The sequence below is a fragment of the Microcaecilia unicolor genome, chromosome 6, assembly GCF_901765095.1.
Source record: "Microcaecilia unicolor chromosome 6, aMicUni1.1, whole genome shotgun sequence".
Lineage (NCBI taxonomy): Eukaryota > Metazoa > Chordata > Amphibia > Gymnophiona > Siphonopidae > Microcaecilia > Microcaecilia unicolor.
The window spans coordinates 207286111-207299923 of record NC_044036.1 but is presented as its reverse complement, the minus strand read 5'-3'; the positions used below and the strand labels follow the sequence as shown (position 1 = coordinate 207299923).

Here is a 13813-nt window from a genome sequence, read left to right as displayed (position 1 = left end):
TAGCACGGGGTTGCGCTAGTTAAGTTGTTCGGCGCGCCATTCAACAGCCCCAGTATGTTTTGATAGATGGCGGCCTGACAGTTGACGGGCGATCCAGAGACGGCCAGTGAGAACTACCGCTCCGCTGCAAGGCAGTGTAATTCAATTGTGCGGCTACATTGGGCGAAACTGCTCGCAGCGATTACGCCTGAAATCAAGCTGGCCACTGTCCAAAAGGGGCAAATTTACACTGACGGTTGCGGGTGCCAACAGGTTTTCAAACCGTTATTCGGTGGCCATTTTGATATCAATATACTTGTAATCTATTTTTCATACTTCATTTACATATTGTTTGAGATGTTATTGCAATTATTTGACTCTATTTTTTAATTCAGATTTATTTGCTATCACAATTTCTTGACCATTACTTTGTGTATATAGTTTTTTGTTTAGTTATCTTTAAAGTTAGTTGTTTAGTTATCTTTAGAGTTTTAAGAGTTAGTATATATTTCTTACTTTGTATTTTTATCTTGTTTTTAATAGACCCTGATACAGGAATTCTGCTGAAATATGGCCCCTGTCAGGTCCTTTATTAATGGTTTGGATGACAACCCATTCTTGCAGGTCCATTCTCTTGGATTCCATAGAGGTCATCCAAAGTTGGGCAGCAGAATTTAAGAGCAGATCCAAGATCTACATGCAGCTTAATGTGGAAATAGGCACCAATTAGCTCATTAATTGGTGCTAATTGGTACTTGATTGAAGTTGCATGTGGGATCTCCCCTAAGCACTATTCTATTCCTTGGTGCCTAACTTTTTCTGTGCACAACCAGATGATGTGGTCATGGGAGGGGCATAGGTGGGTCATGGGTGTTCTCAAACGTTGGGCAACTACTTTTAAAGATGAACAAAAGACTTAAACTTATCTTGTGCTACACAGCAGTCTTAATAGCTACGGAGCCCTTTTACTAAAGGTTGGTATGTTCTAAATGCTAAGAATCAGCACCACGGGCCTTTAAAAATGGAACACAGTTCTTTAATGAATGAGCCTTGACAAAAAGACCCGACATGGGCCGTGTTTCGGTGACTAGCACCTGCGTCAGGGGTCCCCATGTCTCATATAATAAAAGCTACAAAGCACCAAGGCACTTTCACTTTCTGTATCCAAATGGATGAAAAGGCTCATTCATTAAAGAACTGTGTTCCATTTTTAAAGGCCCGTGGTGCTGTTTTTTTTGTTTGGACTTTAGTTTGTACTTCGTTCCCTCTCTTTTGTTATATCTAAATGCTAAGAATCCCATATTATATCTATGGACTTCCTAGCATTTGGCCGATGATCAAAACTCCCTCTGGTGATATTCTGAATAGCGCCATAAAAATACCGCCAGAATAGCTCAGAATACCCTAATGCTCAAAGCTAATGAGATGCAAATATAGGCACGCTCATAGCTTTGAGTATTAGAAAGTTTGGCAGGAGGATTGTGCTTGGTGCATTTGCAGAAGAGTTCAGCAGTAAGCTCAGCGCCTGTGCGCATATGCCTGGCAAAACCCGAACATGAAGCACATGTTGGCATTTGTTTTCTGCTATGTACCTGGGAGCTATTAATGAAGTCCACTGCAGTGCCCCCTAGGGTGCCCGGTTGGTATCCTGGCATGTCAGGGGGACCAGTGCACTACGAATGCTGGTCCCTCCCACAACCAGCGTTTTAATTTTTTCAGGATGCTTACATTTAGATGCAAGTAACAGACGCCAATGTGTGTGGGTTTTTTTTTAAAAGCATGGCTGCTTTAAATTTAGATGCAGGACAAGAACGCCAATGTGTGCTTCACGTTCGGGTCTGCTGTTTCTCACAACCAGGGCTCAAGGGCTTGCACGGGCTTCCTTCTTCTTCCATAAGCAGTCAAAACCGGTGGATTTTGCATAATGAATCATGAAAGAAACATGAGAATCATGGGAAATCCTCTCTTCCAACCCCCTAAAGCCTGCTTGGACCTAGCATTATTTTTTACAGCGGTAAGGCACCTTTGTTTCTGGCGCACGTTTCTGATCATTAGGGAGGAAAACAAAATGACCTCATTAAATGAGCTTGTCTATATTGGTATGCTATCTGTGCTAAGTTCACTGGTGCACTCATTGTTTGCTGTGCTAGATCCCTCTGATCATTCTGTGCTGGTAAATGCAGGTGCTAGTATGGCACTAATAGCCTCTAGCTCCCATGTTTACTTTTGATCATCGGCACTGAGTACACTAAGCTTTACTAAAAGGACCCATAAGTCTCTGAATTTTCACAACTATTTCTCACCTTATTGTCTCAGAATTGGGGAAAAGATTTCAGTGGCTTCACAGCCCAATATTCACAGCACAATACACCCACCATCACTGGTCTGAAAAAGCCTCCTATAACTAACTAATTTTAACCTATTTTATCAATTTTCAAATTTTTCATAATCATTTGGCCATATATTTTTATTTTTTGTCAACTTTATCATAAAGAAGAAAAGGAAAAGGCAACTTATCTTTTATAGGTTCACTAGGCTCTATGGAGTCGTCCATTTCCCTGATGCCGACTTCTTCAGGAGCCTGTTTTCCAAGCCATTAATATTTATATTAGAAAGAATGCCTCACAATGCCTTCCTGATGTCTTAATACTGAACTGCGGTTTCTTTGCTATGCTGTCGAAACCACTGTGAAATCACTGAGGTATTTTCCCCCATTGCGAGATAATAAGGTGAGAAATTGTTGTGAAAATTCAGACTTACCCAAAAGTTAGGTGCCAAGTTAAAGAATAGTGCCGATACATGCCTAACTTTGGGCACTGGATTTAAACCTATTTCTATCAGGCATAAGTCTAGTACCCAAAGTTAGGTGCAACCTGCATGATATGCCAGTCTTCTATAAAGGTTGGGTGCCCTTTATATTATAGGGTCTCAGTGTGAAACTTTTCATCATCTAACTTTCGGCATTATATACAGAATTCCCCCCCATTGTGCTTTCATTTGGCTACAATCTAAGTATACCACATCTAGTGCTCTCCTTTGATCTAACTTTCTGGTCACCCAGTCAAAGAAATTAATCAGATTTGTCTGACAAGACCTGTCTCTAGTGAAACCATGCTGTCTCGGGTCCTGCAATTCATTGGATTCAAGAAACCTCACTATTCTCTATTTTAGAAGTGTTTCCATTAATTTTCTTACCACTAAGGTTAGACTAGCCAGCCTGTAGATCTCAACATCCTCTTTACTTCTGCTTTTGTGGAGAGGGATCACATATACCCTTCTCCAATCCTCCACAACCACTGCTGACTCTAGAGAAGCATTGAAAAAGTCAGACAGTAGAACCACCAGAGCTTCCTTACATTCCTTCAGTACTCTCAGACGTATGCCATCCAGCCCCATCACTTTGTCTTCCTTTAGTTTAGCTAGCTTCATACAAACATAGTCCTCTGAAATCATCCAGGGTCTACTATACTGCCATTCCTATTTATGTTTGTCTTCTGCAGTCCTACTCCTTGCCTTTCATCTCTGAACACAGAACAGAAATATTTATGCAATTCCACTTTATCCAGTCTATATATTCCTCCTCTTTACCCTTGAATCTCAAAATGCCACGTTTGCATTTCCTCCGATCACTAACATATCTAAAAGATGTCTTGTCCCCTTATTTTACTGTATTGGCTATTTTTTCTTCTATTTGCATATTTGCTTTCCTGACTACTTTATCAGCTTCTCTTAGCTTTTCCAGATACTGTTGCCTGTCTTCCTGTTTTTATGATCCCATCCAACTAACAACCAGCTAACTGTATATAAGATGATCAACCACTGTGACATCAGATACTCTCTCCTTATTCATAAGCAGGAAGTCCAGTATGGCTCCATCCCATGGTGGTTCCACTACCAACTGCTGGAAAAGTTCTCCCTGTAAAAAATCCAGGATCTACTTCTAAAATTCTAAAAATGAAATTCAGAACACACAGAAAGGAAAATATAGTGCTTTTATTCTTAGCAAATAATAGACCATTTCTGATTCAAGCAGCAGATAAAAAGCAAATACGATTATTGAATATTTTAACTGTAGGGCTATTCACATAGACTGCTCATTCTATTCACAGTACATCTACCAGTCTAGACTCTGATGTTTATAAACTGCATTTTATAAAATTCTGAATATCATAAATCATAGCACAACATATTCAAAACATAATTCTTGCAGGAAGTGAAGTATTACAAACACTTGATCAAAATTTGATGTATCTTCAGTTGTAAATGGAAAGCTGTCAATGACTGAAAAAATGCCTTCATCCCATTGCATTCATTCATCCTGAAAATACAGAAAACAGCTTTGTAAAATCAATGTTAGCAGTCTTTTACACTTGCAAATGCTGCGTAAGCCTTCTAAAATGACTTCCTTCCTGAGGTGGAGTTGGAGTTCCATCCTAACCAGTCAATCACTTTGCCAGCATTCTTCCCAAATCTGCATGCCCACCCTGGCAAGAGTGCACTGCACACCTTGGACTGTTAGCAAGCCTTAGCCTTCTGTCTGGAGCAGACTAAAGCCCATAGAAAATACACCCAGCTTTTTGTTCTTTTGAGCCAAACAGGTTGAGGGTAGCCATCGGCAAACATACTGGCAGATTGCATCTCTTTCACTTATGCTCAAGCTGGGTTGACTCTGGAAGGTCATCTCCTGGCTCACAGTGTCAGAGCAATGGCTGCATCAGTAGCCCACCTGAGGTCAGCCTCTATCATGGAGATCTGCAAGGCTGCAACATGGTACTCAGTCCACACATTCACATCATACCATTCCCTTGAACAGTATATCAATTGTGACAGCCGGTTTGGTCAGACGGTACTATAGAATGTGTTTGGTGTCTAGAATTCAACTCTACCTTACTAAGTCCATTATTTCAGTTCCAGGCTATACCTTCACAATCAGTTTGTATATAGTTTCAGGTTGATTGGTTTCTTAGGCCTTGCCATTGCAAGTCCCTATTGTCCTAGCATTGCTGTTTTTGGAGAGCCTGGTAGCTAAGGATTCCCAGTTGTAAGAATATTATGGCTTGCTTGTCCTTGGGGAAAGAAAAGTTATTTACCTGTAGTAGGTGTTCTCCAAGAACAGCAGGCCATTTTTCTCACAAGCCCTTCCTCCTCCCCTTGGCGTTGTCTTTTCCAGCTATGTTATTAGATGTCTGGTCCCACATGCACATGTTGGGCGGGAACGCACCTGCACATGTGCGGTGGAACACTGTTAAAGAGACAGTATGCTAGGCAGCGTCCGCACTGGGGTCCATCGGATAACATCACCCAGTTGTGAGAATAATTGGCCTTCTGTCCTCAGAGAACACCTGCTAAAGGTAAGTAACTTTGTTTTACCAGTATAAAGAGTGGGAAGTTTTCGTCAAATTTACACAGGTAAAATGCATATTACTCACAGAAATCCCTTTGAAATTTTCCCTCTACATGAGGAAATAAATGTTTTGACCTGCTTTAGTCGTGCCAAGTTTTGATGAATCAGGTTAAATTCTCCCTCCCTACTAAAGGTATATGAGATCAACTGCCATATAGAATTAGGAAGAATCTGGATTTTCCTTCAAGTCTTTTTAAAGACTGCTATCACCTTTTTGATGTTCAGAGTCACAAAATTATCCACCATCTTTGATTCATTGTGACTCTTGATGCAGGCACATTAGCCGAAACATAGTGCTTTGTTGAGTCCTTTGAGTAATTTTATGCAATAAATGTGGCTTTGATATTTCCATCACCTACGTGGTCCTCTCTGGAAGTGTCCTGTTGATCACAGTATTCCGTCCTTATAGCATATAGAATTAGGCCAAATGACATAAGATTCAGAAACACGGCATTAATACATGCAGTTTAACCCACATGATTAAAACATATACGCAGTGTATCTCACAGGATATAAACATAGGCATCGATATTAAAAGTGAATTAACCAGTTAAGAGAGGGTCTTATCTGGTTAACTTGCTCTGATCAGGCCCCATAGGAATATTTAACAGCATTTACACAGATACTGCCGCTGAATATTCCCTCTTAACTGTTAAAGCTGAAACCAGCTATTGTGTGGACAGTCCGGTGGCAGAGTCAGCAATTATTCGGTTAAGGGCTTGGTTAAGTGCCAATAATCAATTCTTAACCAGTTAAATCAACTGGTCAAATAGAACTGCATAAATAGTAGTCCTGTGTTTGTCCAGTTTCATTTATCTGGTTAAGGGCTAAATATTTACACTTACCCAGTTAAGCGTCGGCCCTCTGTCATACTGGGATATTTAATGCTGGTATCCGGAAATGACCTGACACTGGATATCCAGACATAATTCTGTTGATGGCAATCAGCATTTAAAAAAATGCTGATGTCTACCAGCTGGTTATTGCCCCCATAGAAAATGACAGCAGTAAAGGCTATATGGCCTATCCAGTCTGCCCATCCATACCAACTGCTAATCTTTTCCTCTCCCTTAGAGATCGTCTGTGCTTGTCTCATGCTATCTAGAATTGAGATACTGTTCTTGCCTCTGCCCCCCTCCATTGGAAGACCATTCCACATATCTAATACACTTTCCATAATGGATTATTTGCTTAGATTGCTCTTTCATCCTAGGAATCCTCATTCCAGAGATTCTTTTCAATTGAAAGAGGCTCATGTCCTATGTATTTATGCCACAAATGAATTTAAAGTTCTCTATCATATCTCTTTGAAAGTATATGTATTAAAATTGTTATGTCTGTTTCCATAAGCTTTATGATGGACATCGTTTTAGTAACTGCTCTATGGCCCAACTCTATCCTGTTTATATCTGTTCTGAAAGTGCAGTGTCCAAAATTCTACACAGTACTCCAAATGTTGTCTTAACAAAGACTTGTACAGAGGTAATTTCATCTCCTTTTTTCTGCTGGCCATTCTTCTCTGTGTACACTCATGCATGCTTCTGGCTTTTGCTGTCATTTTTTCAACCTGTTTGATCACCTTAAGATTGTTAGATATGATCACACCCAGGCTACACTGTTGTTCAAATAAATACTTCACCCTTATAAGAACATAAGAGATACTATGCTGGGTCAAACCAAGGTCCATCTTCTCTGCATCCTTTCTCTGACAGTCGCCAATCCAGATCACTAGGGTGTACCTGGCAGATCCCAAAGACCAGATCCACTTACAGTTCCATCTCAGCGGAAGCATTTCAAGGTCTACTTGGCTAGTAATTATTTATGTTTTTTATGTATGTATGTATGTATGTGTTTATTTATTTATTTATGCATTTGTACCCTATATTTTCCAACCTAGTAGTAAGTTCAATGTGATTTGCAGTTATCTTAGGTAGACAAGTATCAAAATTGAAGAGGATTAACACAGTCCTGGTTCAATTCAGATTGTGATCGTGTGCTGTAGTGTGATGACCTGGATCTCCTTGGCTATGAGATTTAGTTGGAAAGGAATTGCCTGGAAAAATCAGCTTTCATGTGTTTTCGGAATATTAGATAGTTGTCCATGTATTTTAAGTAATTCGGTAGTCAGGGCCGCCAAGAGACTGGGCCGGGCCCAGGTCATTGCTGCCACCCCCCCCCCAGGCCACCGCGCTGCAGTCCCCATCCGCCCCCTCCATCCGCCATCGGGCCAGGCCCCCTGCATTGAAATCATCACAGCACCTCACCTGTCACTTCCATGACTGAAAGCGCAGCAGTGGCAGATTGGATTCGCCTCACTTCGGGCCTTCCCTCCCTGTGTTCTGCCCTTGCGGAAGTTACAACAGATGAGGGCGGGACACAGGGAGGGAAGGCCAGAAGGGAGGCGAATTCAATCTGCCGCTGCTGGTGAGGTGCTGTGATGATTTCAATGGTGGGGCCCAGCCCGGTGGTGGACGGTCGATGGAGCTGAGGGCGGGCGAGATCGGGGACTGCGGCGCCGGGCCCCCCTTGGAGGCCCGGGGAATTTTTTTCCCCCCTGCCTCCCCCCCTCTCGGCGGCCCTGTCAGTAGTGAGTTCCAGGTTTTCGTGCAGATGTGCGTGAAACTAGTTGTAAGTGTTGATTTGTATTTTAAGCCTTGACATTTGGGATAATATAGCTGTAGACAGGATTTTGTGTCCTTGCTTATGTTGTGTATTGGCAAATATATCAGGCTTGTCATGTATTCTGGAGCGAGGTTGAAGATAATTCTATGGGCCAGGGTACATATCTTGAAGGATATTCGTGCTTTGATGGGTAATTTTTGCTTTGATGGGTAACCAATGTAGTTTTTGGAGTAGTGGTCTCGCTCTTTTGAATCATTTTTTTCTGAATATAAGTCGTGCAGCTGTGTTTTGTACTGTTTGTAGTCTCTTTAGTGTTTGTTCTTTGCATCCTGCATATATTCCATTGCAATAGTCCGCATATGCAAGGACCATGGTTTGAAAAGTGTGTGAAATATGTGTCTGGGGAGATCATTTTTTATATGATTGAGTTTCCACATAGTGTGAAACATTTTCTTGGTGGTGTTAATAACCTGGTCATTGAAGAATAGATGGCAGTCAATGGTGACTCCTAGGATTTTTAGCTTTTCTACTATTGGGAGGGATGGTCCTGTGGCGATGATGTTTGTGAAGTGTTCAGAGATGTGTGGTGATGTTAGTATTAGGCAATGTGTTTTTTCCCTAATTATATATTAAATACTGAGGCCCTGGTTTCCATGGTATTTATGCTATCTAAAATCTTGGTGGTAATTTCAGATATAATCACGTCATCAGCATAACAAATAAATAAATAAATAAATATATGAAAGGATTGAAGCCTTGTTTGGACAGTGATCGGGCGAGGGGTGCCATCATTAGATTGAATAGTAGTGGTGATAGTGGTGAACCCTGTGGAACCCCACAGTCTTCTTTCCATGGAGAAGAGACTGTGGAGTGCTTTACTTGGTAAGACCTGGTGGTTAAAAATCCATTGAACCAGTTTATGCACTTTCCCTCCGATGCCGATTTTATCAAGTATTCTTTGCAAGATTTAGTGATCATCCATGTCAAATTCTCTGGGCATGTCGAACTGTAGTAGGAGAATGTTTTTCCCGTTTGAAACTTCCTGTTTGAATTTTGCTAGTAGTGTGATCAGCACTGTTTCTGTGCTGTAATGAGTCCTGAAGCCTGATTGGGAATCGTGTAGTATGGAGAATTTGTTTACGTAGTCAACTAGCTGGTTGGCTATTATACCTTCCATTACTTTAGTTAGTAGGGGTATGGATGCCACTGGCCGGTAGTTAGAGGTATCTTTGATGTTTTTCTTGGCATCCTTAGGGATAGGTATGAGTAATATGTTGCCCTTTTCTTTTGGGAATCGACCTTCCTGAAACATGAAGTTGAGGTGAGAGGTAAGGTGGTTGATGAATCGGTCATGGGGTGCTTTCAAGATGCAATTGAGACATGTGTCCAACATGCAGTAGGTGGTGGAAACTTTTCTTACAGCTTGAGCTACTGTCTCTTTTGTGAGCTATGGGTAGGTCATCCATTGGGGTTTCTTCAGGGGAATGATCCATTTCGTCTATAAAAAAAAACTCTAGAATGGTGTCATCATGTGTTGAGCTCTTCCTTAGGATCTTCTCTTCAAAGTGTCTGACGAATTCATTTTCTGATGGGGGTTCTTCTTTGTTATCATTAGTGGTTTGGTATTTAGTAGACTGTTTACAAGCTTGTAGAATTTTTTCATGTCTCTGTAGTTGGTGCCAACTTGTTTTTTGTAGTAGTGGAGGAGTGGCCTAGTGGTTAGGGTGGTGGACTTTGGTCCTGGGGACCTGAGGAACTGAGTTTGATTCCCACTTCAGGCACAGGCAGCTCCTTGTGACTCTGGGCAAGTCACTTAATCCTCCATTGCCCCATGTAAGCTGCATTGAGCCTGCCATGAGTGGGAAAGCACGGGGTACAAATGTAACAAAAATTGCAAATAGCCTATCTTATTTTGATCTTTTTTCTGTTTCGTGCTTCCATCCACACAGTTCTATGAATTTCACTCTTGTTTTTCATCCAGGCTTGTTCTTGTTTTCTGCAGTGTACTTTTAATGTTTTCAGGTCTGCTTCTAACCAAGGGGCTATTCTTTGATTGCATCCAGTTTTAGTTTTCATAGGGGCTATTTCATCTAGTATGGTAGTGCTTCTTCTGTCTCATTCTGATAGGAATTCTTCAGAGTTAGTTGTTGAGGACCATTGATTAATGTATATAGTTGACCAAAATTTAGTTGGCTCAGCCTTACCTTGCAATATATATGGTTTTATTGCCTATGGTGGTCGGGTCCCTTGTTCTTTCCAGTAGAGGGTCAGGCTTAGTTTAAAGTGGTTGGACCAAGGAGTTCCAGTCCATTTCAGTTCCTGTATTTTTAAGTCTGCATCTGGTGAAAATCAATATGTGAGTAAGTCTAAGGCATGGCCTTTGACGTGGGTTGTGGTCACTGATGGTCTTTGGATGTCCCATAATTGAAGGAATTCATCACATTCTTTGGTGCTAACTGTGCTCTGGTCATCTAAGTGTTAATATCTCCTATAGCCATCGTATTGGTATTAGCTACGCATGTGTGCGAGATGAAGTCCATGAGGTTAGTTTGTGCCACTTTCCAGTTTTCTAGGTGTTTGCAGAATATGATACAGCATAGGTGGTTGTGTAGTGTTCTATCAGTGATCTTGTTTGAAGCTATTTTGAGTTGTGGTGTTATGGATTTTGCAGTGGCTTCCACTGTTAAAAAGGATCTGTAGATCAGAGAAATGCCCCCTCCTTTCTTCCCATTTCTGGGCCAACGCAAGATTAGTTATCCACTCTGCCAGTATGGTTTGTTTTGCTATGATGACAGTTTTCCGTATAAAAGTTCTCATTCCTCTCGGGCTGCGGGGTGGGAGAAGAGGATATCCAAATAACAATATGGCATCATATCGCCACCTCACATTCCACAAACCAGATATCTGGGCGGTTAAGGCCTTCCAGAATTCTTTAATTCCTTTGCATAACCAGAACATGTGGCCTAGTGTGGCTCCTTCTGCCCCACATTTTGGGCATATCTCCCATGGGGATACTCCCAAGTGGAATGCCCTTCGCGAGGCCATGTACATACGTAAGGCAAATTTATATTCTATTTCCCAGTGAGTGGAGAACACTGAGTGTTGGCGGATGGACATAGGCACAATCCCTTTCTCTCCAGTTGGTCGACTTCTTATCCAGAACCGTTGCAACACATGTTCAGGCTCTCCCGTCCCCTGGTGCCCGGGCACCAAAGGAGCCCCGGGGCAGCAGGGCATAGTGCGCCGAACGCTTCTTGCCACATGGAAACCCTCAACTAGTTGGGGCTCTGCTTCGGCTCCAAGTCTGTGCCGCCGGGTGTGCTCTGGTGCAGCATCACCTCGGACTCTGTAGGCTTTGGTCAGGAGGGGACCATCTCTCGCTCCAGGTGCCGGCTAGCTCCTATGTGTCGGCCAGTGAGTTGTTCACGGCGCTACCTGCTTTTGGGGAAAATGGCAATTTACCCCATTTGGAAGCAAGAGATGTGTGGATCCACAAGTCCTATGCGTTGATCATTTATATGAAATTCTATAGGAATTTGTCCAAACCCCCTTTAAAACCAGTTACGATAAATCTCATAGCAATATATTCCACAGCTAAATTCTTCCTTGAATGAAAAATAAATTCTCTTCCAATTTGTTTTAAATCTACAACCTAAGTTTCATAGAGTGTCCCCTAGTTTTGGAATAGTTTGCCTGGTCTACTCATGATTATATAAACCTTTATCATATCTCCTCCATTGTCTCTTTCCCAAGCGGTAAAGCCCTATCTCCTCATCTTTACTTCTCTCCCTTTATCATTTTTGTTGTCCTTCTCTATACTTTTTTTGGTTCTGCTATATCTTTTTTGAGATGAGACAATCAGAACTGCACACAGTATTCAAGACGTGGTTATACTGTACCATATATCTATACAGAAGTATTATAATAGTTTCTGATTTTGTTATCCATTCCTTTCCAAATAATTCCTAATGTTCTATTTGTATTGTTGACTTCCTCACACTGGACAGAACAGTTCAAGATACTGAATGAATTCATGTTCCTTTTCCTACATGGTGATTCATCATGTTGAGCCTAACATTGGGTAAATATAGTTAGGAATTTCATCTGCCTTTTTGACTACCACTCCCTTTCAGTCCATCAACATGCAAGGTGGTCTGCAACATCTAGGGTGAAATAACAGATATCTTCCCTGGATCCTGCCATGACTCTTACATCCTTTCACACTCTGGAATCTATAGAAAATCATGAGATCTGTGTTAAAAGGCACAGGGACCTCATGCCTTGTGTATGCAGAGATGTGGGTGAAGAGTGGTGCAGGGCTTGCGTGGCTCCTTGTGAAGCCCTGCACTACCCTCCACCCACATTTCTGCGTGCACAAGGCCTGAGGTCCCTGTGCCTTTTATCAAAAAGCATCATAGCCCATGAGGCATATAATGGTGTCTACTCATCACATCTTGCATGCTGTCCCATATTATAACTGTTGTCTAGCACATCACTTCCACACAGGTTATAGGAGGTGGCTCATGACCCCCATTGTAGCACCCCACAAGGATGCAGAGAAGCAGTATAACAGGGCCCACAGGCAAACCATGGTCATTATTGAGAGGATCTTGAGCCAGCCAAAGAGCCAATTATGGTGCCTGAAACATTCTGGGGGAGAACTACTGTACAACCCAGCCAAGGTTTGCCACATATTCATGGCCATTAAGACACAGACAACTCCTTCTAGAGGGAGCCAAGGTGGAAGATGAGAACACGGAGGATAAGAATGAACCACCCATTTAGGAGGAGATAGCCCAGACCCACCAGCATGGCAGACAACAATGGACAAATTCATACCAAGGCAGTTTCAGTGAAGGTATGTGTTACAGTGCTTCATACCCTCTCCTCATATCCTAAAATGTGAATCCAGTGTTGTATAAAACCACTCCCATCCACCCACATTTCCACGTGCACCATTCCTTTTCCCCTTCCTCTTCAATGCTCCCTACCCCTTGCACCTTTCCCATCCTCTGCCCTCTACAGACTCTTATTGCCATGCCATTTAGAGGTGCTGGGTGGTGTGGCACTTCAGGCAGGTGGACCCAGGCCCATCCCCCCACCTGTTACACTTGTGGTGGTAAATGTGAGCCCTCCAAAATCCACCAGAAACCCACTGTACCCACATCTAGGTGCTCCCTTCACCCATAAGGGCTATGGTAGTGGTTTATAGTTGTGGGGAGTAGGTTGGGGGGGGGGGGGGTTGGGGGGCTCAGCACGCAAGGTAAGGGAGCTGTGCACCTGGAAGCAATTTCTGAAGTCCACTGCAGTGCCGCCTAGGGTGCCCGGTTGGCATCCTGGCATGTGAGGGGGACCAGTGCACTCTGAATGCTGGCTCCTCCTACAACCAAATGGCTTGCATTTGGTCATTTCTGAGATGGGCATTCTCGGTTTCCATTATCGCCAAAAATCAGAAATGACCAAGTCTAGGGACGACCATCTGTAAGGATGACCTAAATTTCAAGATTTGGGCGTCCCCAACCGTATTATTTAAATGAAAGATGGACGTCCATCTTGATTTGATAATATGGGTTTCCCCACCCCTGTCTGGGGACGTCCTGCGAGGACATCCTCAGGAAAACTTGGGCATCCCTTTCATCTCCTAGAGTTGAAAATAAAGGACCAGGAATGATCTTCTTTTGGGCGAGGTCCCAGGCAATCATGATCACCCTAGAACCTAAAATCAGGGTTATAGCTCACTATTTCCAAGGCTCAATGCATGTTACAACAAATATGTATAATCATAATAGAAATAATAAACACAAGAAA

The 13813-nt window shown here is 42.4% G+C and overlaps 2 protein-coding genes across 11 annotated transcripts in view; one reads left to right on the top strand and one right to left on the bottom strand.

Annotated features, from left to right (window-relative positions):
* The first annotated feature begins 412 nt into the window (after positions 1–412).
* The window catches only part of LOC115471930 (cilia- and flagella-associated protein 251-like), a 95248-nt gene continuing 81847 nt past the window's right edge, over positions 413–13813 (top strand). The window contains exon 1 of the mRNA XM_030205909.1: positions 413–577. The gene's annotated coding sequence lies outside the window, so the exon portion shown is untranslated. The remainder of the gene's footprint in view (positions 578–13813) is intronic.
* Positions 3957–13813, bottom strand: part of CFH (complement factor H) — a 463465-nt gene continuing 453608 nt past the window's right edge. For all 10 annotated transcript variants that reach the window (XM_030205903.1, XM_030205897.1, XM_030205902.1 and 7 more), the window contains one exon: positions 3957–4297. The gene's annotated coding sequence lies outside the window, so the exon portion shown is untranslated. The remainder of the gene's footprint in view (positions 4298–13813) is intronic.